This window comes from Coregonus clupeaformis, chromosome 38 (assembly GCF_020615455.1).
Source record: "Coregonus clupeaformis isolate EN_2021a chromosome 38, ASM2061545v1, whole genome shotgun sequence".
Taxonomy (NCBI): Eukaryota; Metazoa; Chordata; class Actinopteri; order Salmoniformes; family Salmonidae; genus Coregonus; species Coregonus clupeaformis.
The window spans coordinates 846824-859583 of NC_059229.1; the positions used below are offsets into that span (position 1 = coordinate 846824).

A 12760-nucleotide genomic window follows, 5' to 3' on the forward strand; every position below is an offset into this window, starting at 1 on the left:
TTATAACACATATTCCAGGGAGAATATTACGAACTAGACCATAGAAACCTTTATAGAGATGATGATTGAAACTAACTCTCATGAAGAGGAACTTGTTCTTTCATACCAGATGTTTAAATACAGGAACTAGGTTTACTATGATCCTTCTATAACACCCATCCACATCAGAAATAGGCTTGTTACAGTAAAGAGGAAGCCTAAAAACTATTAACCGTTACATTGCTTTCATATTCCCCTCACATCCAGGCAGGAGCATTCAAACCCAGGTAACGACTTGATGTATTTTTTCATCGCTACATTATTGTGCTATCTTCACAAGGTACTTATTAGAGGTTAATTTTTTTAAACTCAGGAAACTTTTCACGTTTACAAATGATAGAGAAATGTAGCTGTAAATACTAACAGTGTGTGTGTGTGTGTGTGTGTGTGTGTGCAGAATGCAGGTGAAACTCATACTAATGGCATTGTGTGCAGTGGTGTCCTCTTTCAAACAACCACTGAGCACTGAGCTGGATGGCATCTGGGAGGAGTGGAAAACCCAACACGGCAAACAGTATGCCAAGGTTACTTAGAGCCTATGGCAAACACAGTATGCCAATCATTTGAGTTAATCCTAACTTTCACTTAAAGATGCAATATGCAGAAATCGCTCCATAATTTCCTGGTTGCTATAATTCTAATAGTTTGCCTAACTTCACTTCATGTGACAAAACAAGCAAGTATAGTGTAGAGAATCATTGTACCATCTAAACCTCTATGAAATATATTTTCCATAACCCAAAATATGTTTATATAAAGCTGTTTGAAGCTGGTGTACAAAACCAAAAGTAGAAGACGCAAAAACGAAACGTAAGAATGGGAGGCATAGAAATAGTGCACATAGAACAGATCTACCGCTTCTTAGACTTACTTTCAATGAGAATGACAGATCTATAACACACATGTCTATGTGAATTTGGTCAGGTGGCCCAAAAAGTTACATATTGCACTTTAAAGTCAAATATTGTGCCCAGCTAGCACATAATGTTCTGAGAACCATATGTTTCTTAGAGCTTGGTGAAAGCGTGGTTGTCCTATGGTTATTTTGCACACAACCTTCCCACAACGTTCTGGGAATGGTACAGGATAGTTGCTTGGCTTTGAAACATTCTCAGCACATTTAAGGAACTTGACAAAATAACTTTATTTTCTTGGTATTTCATTACTTTAACAGAACGTTTCCTAAAAGTTCAAACATGGTTACATTTTATTGAATTTTTGGTAATGTTCTAGGAACGTTCTCCAACTGGTTTATTATTGGGAATGTTCTCAAATAGTTTAGAGAAGGTTAAGAAACATACTTCTATTGGAATTTCAGTACTTCAGCATATCGTTTCCTACAGATTTCCTCATAGTTCTATTTAAAGTGTTCTCAGAACATTAAGGTTCTCAGAACATTAAGGACATTTTCCATAAAAAACACAAGAAAACTGTAGTAACGTTCAAAGAATGTTCTAAGAATGCTATTTAAAAACATATACATTCCGTTCTCAGCGTCAGCAAAACTCTCTCCATCCTCTATCTTGTTAAGTGTGTTCCACACCTGATCTTAATGAGTGCTTGTTTCCTTTGAAATAGGGTCTGTCTGAACAGACTAAAATGAACAGCTTTGTATGAATTAAAAAAAACATGGCATGCTTGCTCCATCCTGGTGGTGCAGTGGACTAATTCAATGGATTGAGACTAGAAATCATAGGTTTGAATCACACTGATGCCGAGTCACAATACAAAATAAATGTGTTTGCACGATTAATGCCTAAGCAAATACATTTCCATGTGTCCTCTCCTTGCTTGGAGTTCAAAACAGTTAACCCAAACTAAGCTAGCCGTCTTATTGAAACATTCAGTGAAAGTTTTAAGGAAATTATTTAAAAAACTCCAAATAACTTTGACATTTTGTTCAAAACATTCACAACGTTATTTAATTACCTTCAAATAACCTAGAATTTCCGTTCTCAGAACGTTAATAAAACTTCCCAGGAAAACATTCAGGGAACCATAGTAAAATGTTCTCAGAACCTCTCTGCAACCAATAAATTAACATTCCCAGAACAGGGAAAATTTTCACTTCTGTTCAGTTTTACCGGTCAGGAAACGTATGCCTTCATGCCCATAACCAATGTGAAACCAAAATGTACGTTCCCACAACTTCCAAGGAACCAAGTGTGCTAGCTGGGTGAAAATGTGACTTAAGTGGAAGTTTAGGATGTGTTAAGATTTGCCCCATAGAGATTAATCATGACGTCAATAACTTGTGGGGCCTTTGGCTTATCTTTCTCAGGTGGACGAGGGCTTCAGAAGGATGATCTGGGAGACAAACCAAGGCCTCATCCGTCAACACAACCTGGAGGCAGAAATGGGCAAGCGCACCTTCACCCTGGGAATGAACCAGTTTGGAGACATGGTAAGTCAAGCCACAATTGTAATTGGGCCAGCAATTGGATGAGCATGAAACATGAATTTAAGAAATATAAATAGGAAAGAGAACAGCTTTTACAGATTGTTTTATTAAGTCCCAGATAAAGGGGAAGTTCAGTATTTTACAACTTAATATTAAAGAAGAGCTGAACTGAATAAACAACTTCTCTGGTTGAAAACGGCCTATGTGTCATCGATAGTAGTCATAAACATAAATTCTAGTGCCAAAATGGATTAAAAAGTGTAAATAGGATAACTTTCGTCATAAAGTCAGTATTTTCCAAAACTGAGTTATGTGAGATTTAACACAACTTGAAATGTTATCACTACAGAGGTTCATATTAGGCCTACCTGTTTCTCCCATTAAATACATTAGATGTCAGTTCGCTCCAGCAAGACACAAAACATATATGACTAGGCAATATTGTGGGAAGTACTATATATGCTGTATTGTAGTAATGAATGACACCCCCTGCCCCAATTTGTCCAGACCACAGAGATACAGTACAATGCAGATATATCTACACATTCATTGTTTTATACAATATTTAATCAATTTCTAGAATACACATTTTCCTGACTAAGATTAGTATGCCGAACCATTCTAGTGTTCTATTTAATTCTGTGTTCCAGACAAATAAAGAGTACCACACCTTGCTGACAGTTAATGCTGCTGAGGCGGAGAAAAGCCTGGATGGGATCCCCCTCTCTGAGTGGAACAGCAGTCTCTCAGCAGCTCCCGAGACGTGGGACTGGCGTCAATATGGATATGTGACTCCAGTGAAGAGCCAGGTTGAAGAGCAGCCTCTTTCATTTGTTCTCTCTCACTTTGGGGGCGAATCCTAACTTCTACTTAAGTCGAAGTTTCACTTAGTCTCCCATTGACATCATGCATGACTAAGTAAAAATGTGACTTAACTGGAAGTTAGGATTCTCCCCTTCATTTTTCTGGTATTGTACAGATTGACACTGATATAGAAAGGATTAAAGGAGTGGGTAGTCTAGGTGCCACTTATTAGACATGACATGAAAAGCCACTTTCTATGCATTTAGAAAGGTGAGAAAACTGTTGAGGTAGTGGCCTGATATGATGAGTAGGGACAGGAGTTTTTCCTGAGCACTTTACCAGGAAAAACATGCCGCCTTACTTCTAGGGGATAACTTCAAAGCACAATAGGGGAAATAAAACGTGTATTTTATCGTGGACTTTGCTATGCATTTACTTCTAGGCAATAACGTCAAAGCAAACAGAAGATATGAAAATTATTTTATTTGATCTAGGGACATTGTGGATCTTGCTATGCATTTGCTGCAGTCGGAGCCCTGGAGGGCCAGTTGTTTAAGCAGACAGGCATATTGTTGCCTCTGAGTGAGCAGAACCTGGTGGACTGCAGTGGAGACTATGACAATAACGGCTGTGACGGTGGCTTGGCCATGAGGTGTTTTAGTTATGTCTCAGATCATGGGATTATGTCGGAGAGGAAATATCCTTACACTGCAGAGGTACAATACAATATGTTACCATTAGGGTTGCAAAATTCTGGTAACTTTCCCAAAATTCTCAGGTTTTCCAGAAATTCCAGTTGGAAGATTCTTGGAATCAGGAGGGAATAACCAGGAAACCAGGAATCCTCCAACTGGTATTTCTGGAAAAAGTGGGAATTTTGGAAAGTACATAGAATAGATGAGTGAAAAGCTCACTGTAAAGCTTGAGATGATCAAAAATAAACTGTTTTCAGGTGGGCCCTTGTAAATACCAGAATGCAACAAAGGAAGCCTGGTGCAAGGGCTTCAACAGAGTTCCTTCTCTGGATGAAAAGACACTTTGTATGAGGTCGGCCCTATCGCTGTGTCTGTGAATGCCAGACATCCCTCCTTCAAACTCTACAAAGATGGTGAGCTTGGTGTCACACTCCTATGATTAGATGTGAACAAGTATACATGTACATTCATGTCAAGGGTACGCTCTCCAAAAAGAGGTCATAGATTATCTCTTTTGAGATTGTAGTAGTTTGACTTTACTGCATGGACTCTTCTGCAAACGTGTTACTACAATTTTAGGTGTGAACCATTAAGCAACATATAAATAAGAAGAGAAAACAGCCCTAGTCTTACCAATACCAGTTCATGTTTAACCTGCTAGTTTGAGGAGTACAAAGTATCATTGTTGACAAAGGTTTACAGCCCAGGTTGGTCATACTGTGAAAGAACTCATACTTTACACATGAAGACACATAACAAAAATTACTTTGGAAACACTTTACTTAAAGCATCCAGGCATAACTTGTTATAACCATGTATGAGTCTTTATAATGTCTTATATCAAGGCTTATATTATGTCTTTCTATGCATACATTTTCAACTGGTCATTTAGCCCGTATCACTATGAAATTATTATAATGTTAAGGGGTCATACATCATCATGACAAGTCGTAATGCATTATAACCGCATAATGCATTATACCTGGATGCTTTAAGTAAAGGGTTACTATTACCTCTATTAAATTGTAAATAAATACATATGAATTGCACATTAACTTTTGTAGTGTTCTTTAGGAGTCCTCTACCAGCCTGACTGTTCAACAAGAACCAACCATGCTGTACTGGCTGTCGGGTATGGTAGTTCTTACCTGGACTACTGGATTGTGAAAAACAGGTCAGTGTTTACTTTGACAGTATAAAGTCATCCAACAACTCAATATTAATTACATAGGGCAACCTTTTCGATGCAGAAAATACAGTAAAACTCATCATAATCTGCCAGTGTGATTTAATTTAATTCAACACTTTTCTTCAGCAATTTGTGTTATAAAAAGGCCACCATTTACGCATTGCTCAGTTTACAAAAAATCTAGTTAAATAATCCCCATTTTATAACGCACACTGTCGAAGAAAAGTTCAAAATTAAATTGTACTGCCAGGTTTTAATGGATTTTAATTGTATTCACACGTCATGTACATATCTAATGTAAATGTACACACACTCGGTACTAAGTATTCTTTAATTTCTCCATTGGTTTTGCAGCTGGGGGACAGGTTGGGGAAGAGACGGGTACATTCTCATAGCCAAAGGATACAACCAGTGTGGTATTGCCAAACACCCAGTCTACCCTATTATGTGATTTGTGTATGTTGACACACTTGGAATCTTAGCTAGAGATACAGTGCATTCGGAAAGTATTCAGACCCCTTGACTTTTTCAAAATGTTGTTACGTTACAGCCTTATTCTAAAATGTATTACATATTTTTCCTCAACAATCTACACACAATACCCCAAAATGACAAAGTCAAAACAGGTTTTTATAAATTTTAGCAAAGTTATTAGAAATAAAAACCAGAAATACCTTATTTACATAAGTATTCAGACCCTTTGCTATGAGACTTGAAATTGAGCTCAGGTGCATCCTGTTTCCATTGATCATCCTTGAGATGTTTCTACAACTTGATTGGAGTCCACCTGTGGTTAATTCAATTGATTGGACATGATTTGGAAAGGCACACACCTGTCTATATAAGCTCCCACAATTGACAGTGCATGTCAGAGCAAAAACCAAGCCATGAGGTCGAAGGAATTGTCCGTAGAGCTCCGAGACAGGATTGTGTCGAGGCACAGATCTGAGGAAGGGTACCAAAACATTTCTGCAGCATTGTAGGTCCCCAAGAACACAGTGGCCTCCATTGTTCTTAAATGGAAGAAGTTTGGAACCACCAAGACTCTTCCTAGAGCTGGCCGTCTGGCCAACCTGAGCAATCGGGGGAGAAGGGCCTTGGTCAGGGAGGTTACCAAGAATGTCGTGGTCACTCTGACCCATTGGATGCAGTGATCAAAATATAGTGGCTATATCCAGGAAAGCCAAAATTCCAACAGCTGGGCCTAAAATAGTGTATAAGAGATCATACAAAACATTTAGCTGTGACTCATATGTGGATGATGTAAAACATATTTGTTGGTCTGATGTGATTAATAAGGAGCATCCAGATGCTGCACTTGATGAATTTATGAAATTGCTTCTTCCAATTATTGATAAACATGCACCTGTTAGGAAACTGACTGTTAGAACTGTTAAGGCTCCATGGATTGATGAGGAATTTAAAAACTGTATGGTTGAAAGAGATGGGGCAAAAGGAGTGACTAATAAGTCTGGCTGCACATCTGACTGGTTGACTTACTGCAAAATGAGAAATTATGTGACTAAACTCAACAAAAAGAAGAAGAAACTGTATTATGAAGCCAAGATCAATGATATAAAGAATGATGGAAAACAACTTTGGAGTACTTTAAATGAAATTATGGGTAGAAAGACATCTTTCATCGAATCAGATGGCTTATTCATCACAAAACCATTTGATGTTGCCAATTATTTTAATGATTACTTCATTGGCAAGGTGGGCAAACTTAGGCAGGAAATGCCAACAATGAACAGTGAGCCATCGTATTCATGCATAAAAAACAAATAATGAAAGAAAAGCATTGCAAGTTTGAATTTTGTAAAGTTAGTGTGGGAGAGGTGGAAAAATTATTGTTATCGATCAATAATGACAAACCTTCTGGCATTGACAACTTAGATGGAAAGCTACTGAGTATGGTATCTGACTCGATAGCCACTCATATCTGTCATATCTTTAATCTGAGCCAAGAGGAAAGTCTTTGTCCTCAGGCCTGGAGGGAAGCCGAAGTAATTCCGCTACCCAAGAATGGTAAAGCGGCTTTTACTGGTTCTAACAGTAGACATATAAGCTTGCTGCCAGCTCTTAGCAAACTGTTGGAAAAAATTGTGTTTGACCAAATACAATGCTATTTCTCTGTAAACAAATGAACAACAGACTTTCAACTTGCTTATAGAGAAGGGCACTCAACATGTACTGCACTGACACAAATGACTGATGATTGGTTGAAATAAATTGATAATAATAAGATTGTGGGAGCTGTACTGTTTGATTTCAGTGCAGCCTTTGATATTATTGACCATAACCTGTTGTTGAAAAAACGTATGTGTTATGGCTTTTCAACCTCTGCCATATCGTGGATTCAGAGCTATCTATCTAATAGAACTCAAATAGTTTTCTTTAATGGAAGCTTCTGTAATGTCAAACATGTAAAGTGTGGTGTACCACAGGGCAGCTCTCTAGGCCCTCTACTGTTTTCTATTTTTACCAATGACCTGCCACTGGCATTAAACAAAGAATGTGTGTCCATGTATGCTGATGATTCAACCATATACGCATCAGCAACCACAGCTAATGAAGTCACCGAAACCCTTAACAAAGAGTTGCAGTCTGTTTTGGAATGGGTGGCCACTAATAAACTGGCCCTGAACATCTCTAAAACTATGAGCATTGTATTTGGTACAAATCATTCCCTAAGTTCTAGACCTCAGCTGAATCTGGTAATGAATGGTATGGCTGTTGAACAAGTTAAGGAGACTAAATTACTTGGCGTTACCTTAGATTGTAAACTATCATGGTCAAAACATATAGATTAAATGGTTGTAAAGATGGGGAGAGGTCTGTCTGTAATAAAGAGATGCTCTGCTTTTTTGACACCACACTCCAAAAAGCAAGTTCTGCAGGCTCTAGTTTTGTCTAATTTTGATTATTGTCTAGTCGTGTGGTCCAGTGCTGCAAGGAAAGACCTAGTTAAGCTGCAGCTGGCCAAAAACAGAGCAGCACGTCTTGCTCTTCATTGTAATCAGAGGGCTGATATAAATACTATGCATGACAGACTCTCTTGGCTAAGAGTTGAGGAGAGACTGACTGCATCACTTCTTCTTTTTATAAGAAACATTGTGTTGAAAATCCCAAATTGTTTGCATAGTCAACTTACACACAGCTCTGACACACACACTTACCCCACCAGACATGCCACCAGGGGTCTTTTCACAGTCCCCAAATCCAGAACAGATTCAAGAAAGCGTACAGTATTGTATATAGCCATTATTGCATGGAACTCCGTTTCATCTCATGTTGCTCAAATAAACAGCAAACCTGGTTTCAAAAAACAGATAAAGCAACACCTCACGGCACAGCACCTCTCCCCTATTTGACCTAGATAGTTTGTGTGTATATATTGATATGTAGGCTACGTGTGACTTTAAAAAAAATGTATGTAGTTCTGTCCTTGAGCTGTTCTTGTCTATTAATGTTCTGTATTATGTCATGTTTCATGTTTTGTGTGGACCCCAGGAAGAGTAGCTGCTGCTTTTGCAACAGCTAATGGGAATCCTAATAAAATACCAAATACCAATACCTGATGTAACATCTCTGGAGAGACCTGAAAATAGCTGTGCAGCGAGTCTCCCATCCAACCTGACAGAGCTTGAGAGGATCTGCAGAGAAAAATGGGAGAAACTCCCCAAACACAGGTGTGCCAAGCTTGTAGCGTCATACCCAAGAAGACTCTAGGCTGTAATCGCTGCCAAAGGTGCTTCAATAAAGTACTGAGTAAAGGGTCTGAATACTTATGTAAATGTGATATTTCCGTTTTGTATTTTTAATACATTTGCAACAATGTCTAAAAACCTGTTTTTGCTTTGTCATTATGGGGTATTGTGTGTAGATTGATGAGGTGAAAAAAGTATTTAATCCATTTTAGAATAAGGCTGTAATGTAACAAAATGTGGAAAAAGTCAAGAGGTCTGAATACTTTCTGAATGCACTGTGTCATTTTTGGGTGTAATTCATACGTTTGTGTAATTCATTAATTGATCTCAATATATGATTAAAATGTTTGTTTGATTAAGATCACATTGAGTTAATTTAAAATCTAATAAATTCACAGCCAGTGTATCATCAATTGTATTGTGTGAAGTTAAAGATAGAATCCTTAGTTAATATATCAATTTTTGGACTTATAAATTAATTATATATACCCATTGATTCTTGAAGAATATAACTTATAAATGCCTCATGAGCTAATTCAACTATCGTACCCCATCAGAACCCAAAATATATACTGTATATTTTTTACTCCAATGTTTGTAAACAATGTAAATGTAACAAACACTGTATAGCCTCAAAACATGGTTAACACTATAATTCTGATGTCATTGTTGGTCAGTCCTTGCATCCATAGCTCTGTCTATGAATTTGAGAATGGTTACATTTCTCTAGGCTCATCACTCAGCTTTTAAGGTATTTATTATATCATGCTGTATGTTCTCTCTCTCTCTCTCTCTCTCTCTCTCTCTCTCTCTCTCTCTCTCTCTCTCTCTCTCTCTCTCTCTCTCTCTCTCTCTCTCTCTCTCTCTCTCGCTAAAGTATTACCAATAGGGACTTACTTCATAAACTACTGTGGGTCAAATTTATCCTCAGGTAGACTCCCTTTACAGGTAGTGTGTGTGTGTGTGTGTGCATGTGCATGTTTGCATGCCTGCAGTAGTTGTGAACAAGACAGTTCCTAAACACTTCTAGGACGGCTTGGATTGAATTCCAGTCAGTCATTTGACTCTCATGGTCTGCCAACAGATGGCAGAATTGTCCCGCAGTTGTGCTTTGCTGATTGATGTTACACCATAGAGGTCGATAGAGGGGGCTTCTTTGCATCTGTGCCATATGGCTCCTGTGACCGCATGGGCAGCGCCATTGAGGGCTTTCTCCATTTCAAAGTAGTCAATTTATTTTACTCCTACTTCTATTAGTCGGAGAAACTGAAAGGGTGCATACTGCCACCTGGAGTGAGTTGTCTGAACAGGTATAAAGCCAAGATTGGGGATTTACTGCCACCTGCAGTTATGTAATGTTTTCTCAGGAGTTAAATTCATTTGTTGATCCCTCCTTTCCGTAACCCATAGGAAGTCCCACCCAGTTGACTACTTCAAAATGGTTAAAGTCCTCAATGGCGCTGCCAATGCTAAAATAGGCTTTGGGGCACTAGCGCTGTCTATCTAAGTCTATGAGTTACACTCACAGCTTTGCTATAGCACCACCAGTAGAGAGCACCCTTTTACTTTTTGAATGACAGATAATCTACGTAACACTGTGCTCAATCACTTGCATTTCTGTCTCAGTTCATCTAATCATATTTTTCTCAGGTCAATGGAAATGACTAAGCCCTAACACACCAGGGGCCTAATTTATAAACGTTGTGTACGCACAAAATATACACCAAAACATGCATGCACCAGTTTTCACGCAAAAGTTTGCATTTATAAAAAATGAACTTGATGTGAGAATGTGCTTATCCTCCCACACACCTTAGACCATGCGTACGCACAGTTTCTAGTGGTTGAAGTCTTGCATTGCAAGAAGGCAAAAGTAGCCTAATAGTAGCCTTGTACAAATTCGTCCCATCTCTCATTTAATTGGACCCACTTCACAGCAGTAAATACTGTAGATAAGTTATTTCAAGCAGCCTATTTTGCTCTATGCGATCCAATCCGAAGCACAGTTTAATGGTACAACAGACAGTTCACCTTTTCCATTGACGTTTGTAGGCTACGTCTGAATGCTGTAATGTATAAACATAATACATAATACACAATGTTCCCTCTCATTTTTTTAGGCACTAAACTAATTTCAGGTCTGCTGAGCGCAAACTTGAATGTTGTGAAAATTCTGTGCAACTTCCACTTTACAAAATAAAATGCATTATTATTCCCATACCATTATAACAGAGAATCAGACAAATTATGCTACCCTCTGCCTATTGGCTACTTAGCTTATTCAAGCCTGTTTCAAAATACAACACTGCCCCTTTAAGAAAAAAGAAAAAAAAGCTATTTACATTACTCGTTTTTCAAAGATGGCTAGAAATGTACACGTTTTAAGTATTTTGTACACTCTAAAAATTAGGGGTTCAACAAGGGTTCTTCTAAGATCCTCAAAGTTCTTTGAAGAACCTTAGGGTTCTTGGCACTGAAAATTGCCCCCAAAAGGTTATTCTAAGAACCCCATAGGAGGTGGGGTTCATCGAGGAACATCCTTAGTTGGTGGGGGTTCTTGCAGGAACCTAACTGCCCAACTGAAACATTTGGATTTGAATTTGAAAGGACAGCAGGTGCAGGCACTTAAATGAAAAATGTCAAGGTCTCCTTAATTTAAGGTAAGATTTGTCCCATATATGATCTAAATTGATATTGTTTTATGATGATACCATCTATCTTTGATATTTGTGCACATCTTTCTAAAACAGAAAATTGACACAATTCAATAGATATCAATCATCAAAGAGGTAAGAATATGTATGCTATAAGAATATGTTGAAGGCTAGCTGGTGTCACGCCCTGGCTCTGGGGACTCTTATATGTTGAGCCAGGGTGTGGATTTTTCTATGTTATAGTTTTCTATGTTGTGTTCTAGATCGTTTAGTTTATATCTATGTTGGCCAGGGTGGTTCCCAATCAGAGACAGCTGTAGCTCGTTGTCTCTGATTGGGGACCATACTTAGGCAGCCTGTTTGGCACTAGTATTTTGTGGGATCTTGTTCCGGAAGGTTTGTATTGTAACCTAGGACTTCACGTATCGTTTCGTTTATTGTTTTATTCGTGTTAAGTACTGAATAAAGAATGTACGCTTATCACGCTGCGCCTTGGTCCGCTTCATCTGTCAACGATCGTGACAGAAGATCCCACCAAGAGAGGACCAAGCAGCGTGCCCAGGAGGAGAAGTTGGCGATGTCCCAGGTGGGCGAATGGTGGTCTTGGGAGGACATATTTGCAGGCAGAGGGCCATGGGCAAAAGTAAATGCCCAGGCAGGAGAGGAGAAACGGCGCCAACCGTGCCGACGACGGACACATGAGAGGCAACGCCAATAAAAAAATTTGGGGGGGCACACGCCGTGGACGACGGGGCTGCTGGAGGCAGCTACAGGACGAATCGGCGGACTAGGAGAGGAGGCCACCAGGTTTGGGGGGCTAGAAGGGGGGTTGGCGGAGCCTAGAGGTAGAGCAGAGCCAACTCCCCGTACTCAGGCTAGGCAGCGTGAGACTGGGCAGGTTCCGTGTTATGCGGAGCCACGTACTGTGCCGCGAGTGTTCCGGCACAGTCCTGTACGTCCTGTGCTAGCACCACGCACGTGTCGTGCTAAGGTGGGCATGGAGCCAGGATGGAGTGTGCCGGCTCAACGCTCGTGGCCTCCAGTACCCCTCCTCGGTCCCGGATATCCTGCGCCATTGCCACGTGCTGTAGTGCCAGTACGAGTGCACAGCCCTGTACGTCCTGTGCTGATGCCTCACACAGATTGTGTGGAAATAGGCATTCAGCCAGGACGGGTTGTGTCAGCTCTCCGCTCCAGACCTCCAGTCCGTCTCCACAGTCCAGCCCGGCCTGTTCCTGTCCCTCGCACCAAACCAGTGGTGCGCGTCA

At 39.6% G+C, this 12760-nt stretch overlaps 1 pseudogene; it reads left to right on the forward strand.

Moving 5' to 3' along the window:
* Positions 1–437: 437 nt before the first annotated feature.
* Positions 438–5579, forward strand: LOC123482785 (annotated as a pseudogene).
* The last annotated feature ends 7181 nt before the right edge of the window (positions 5580–12760 follow it).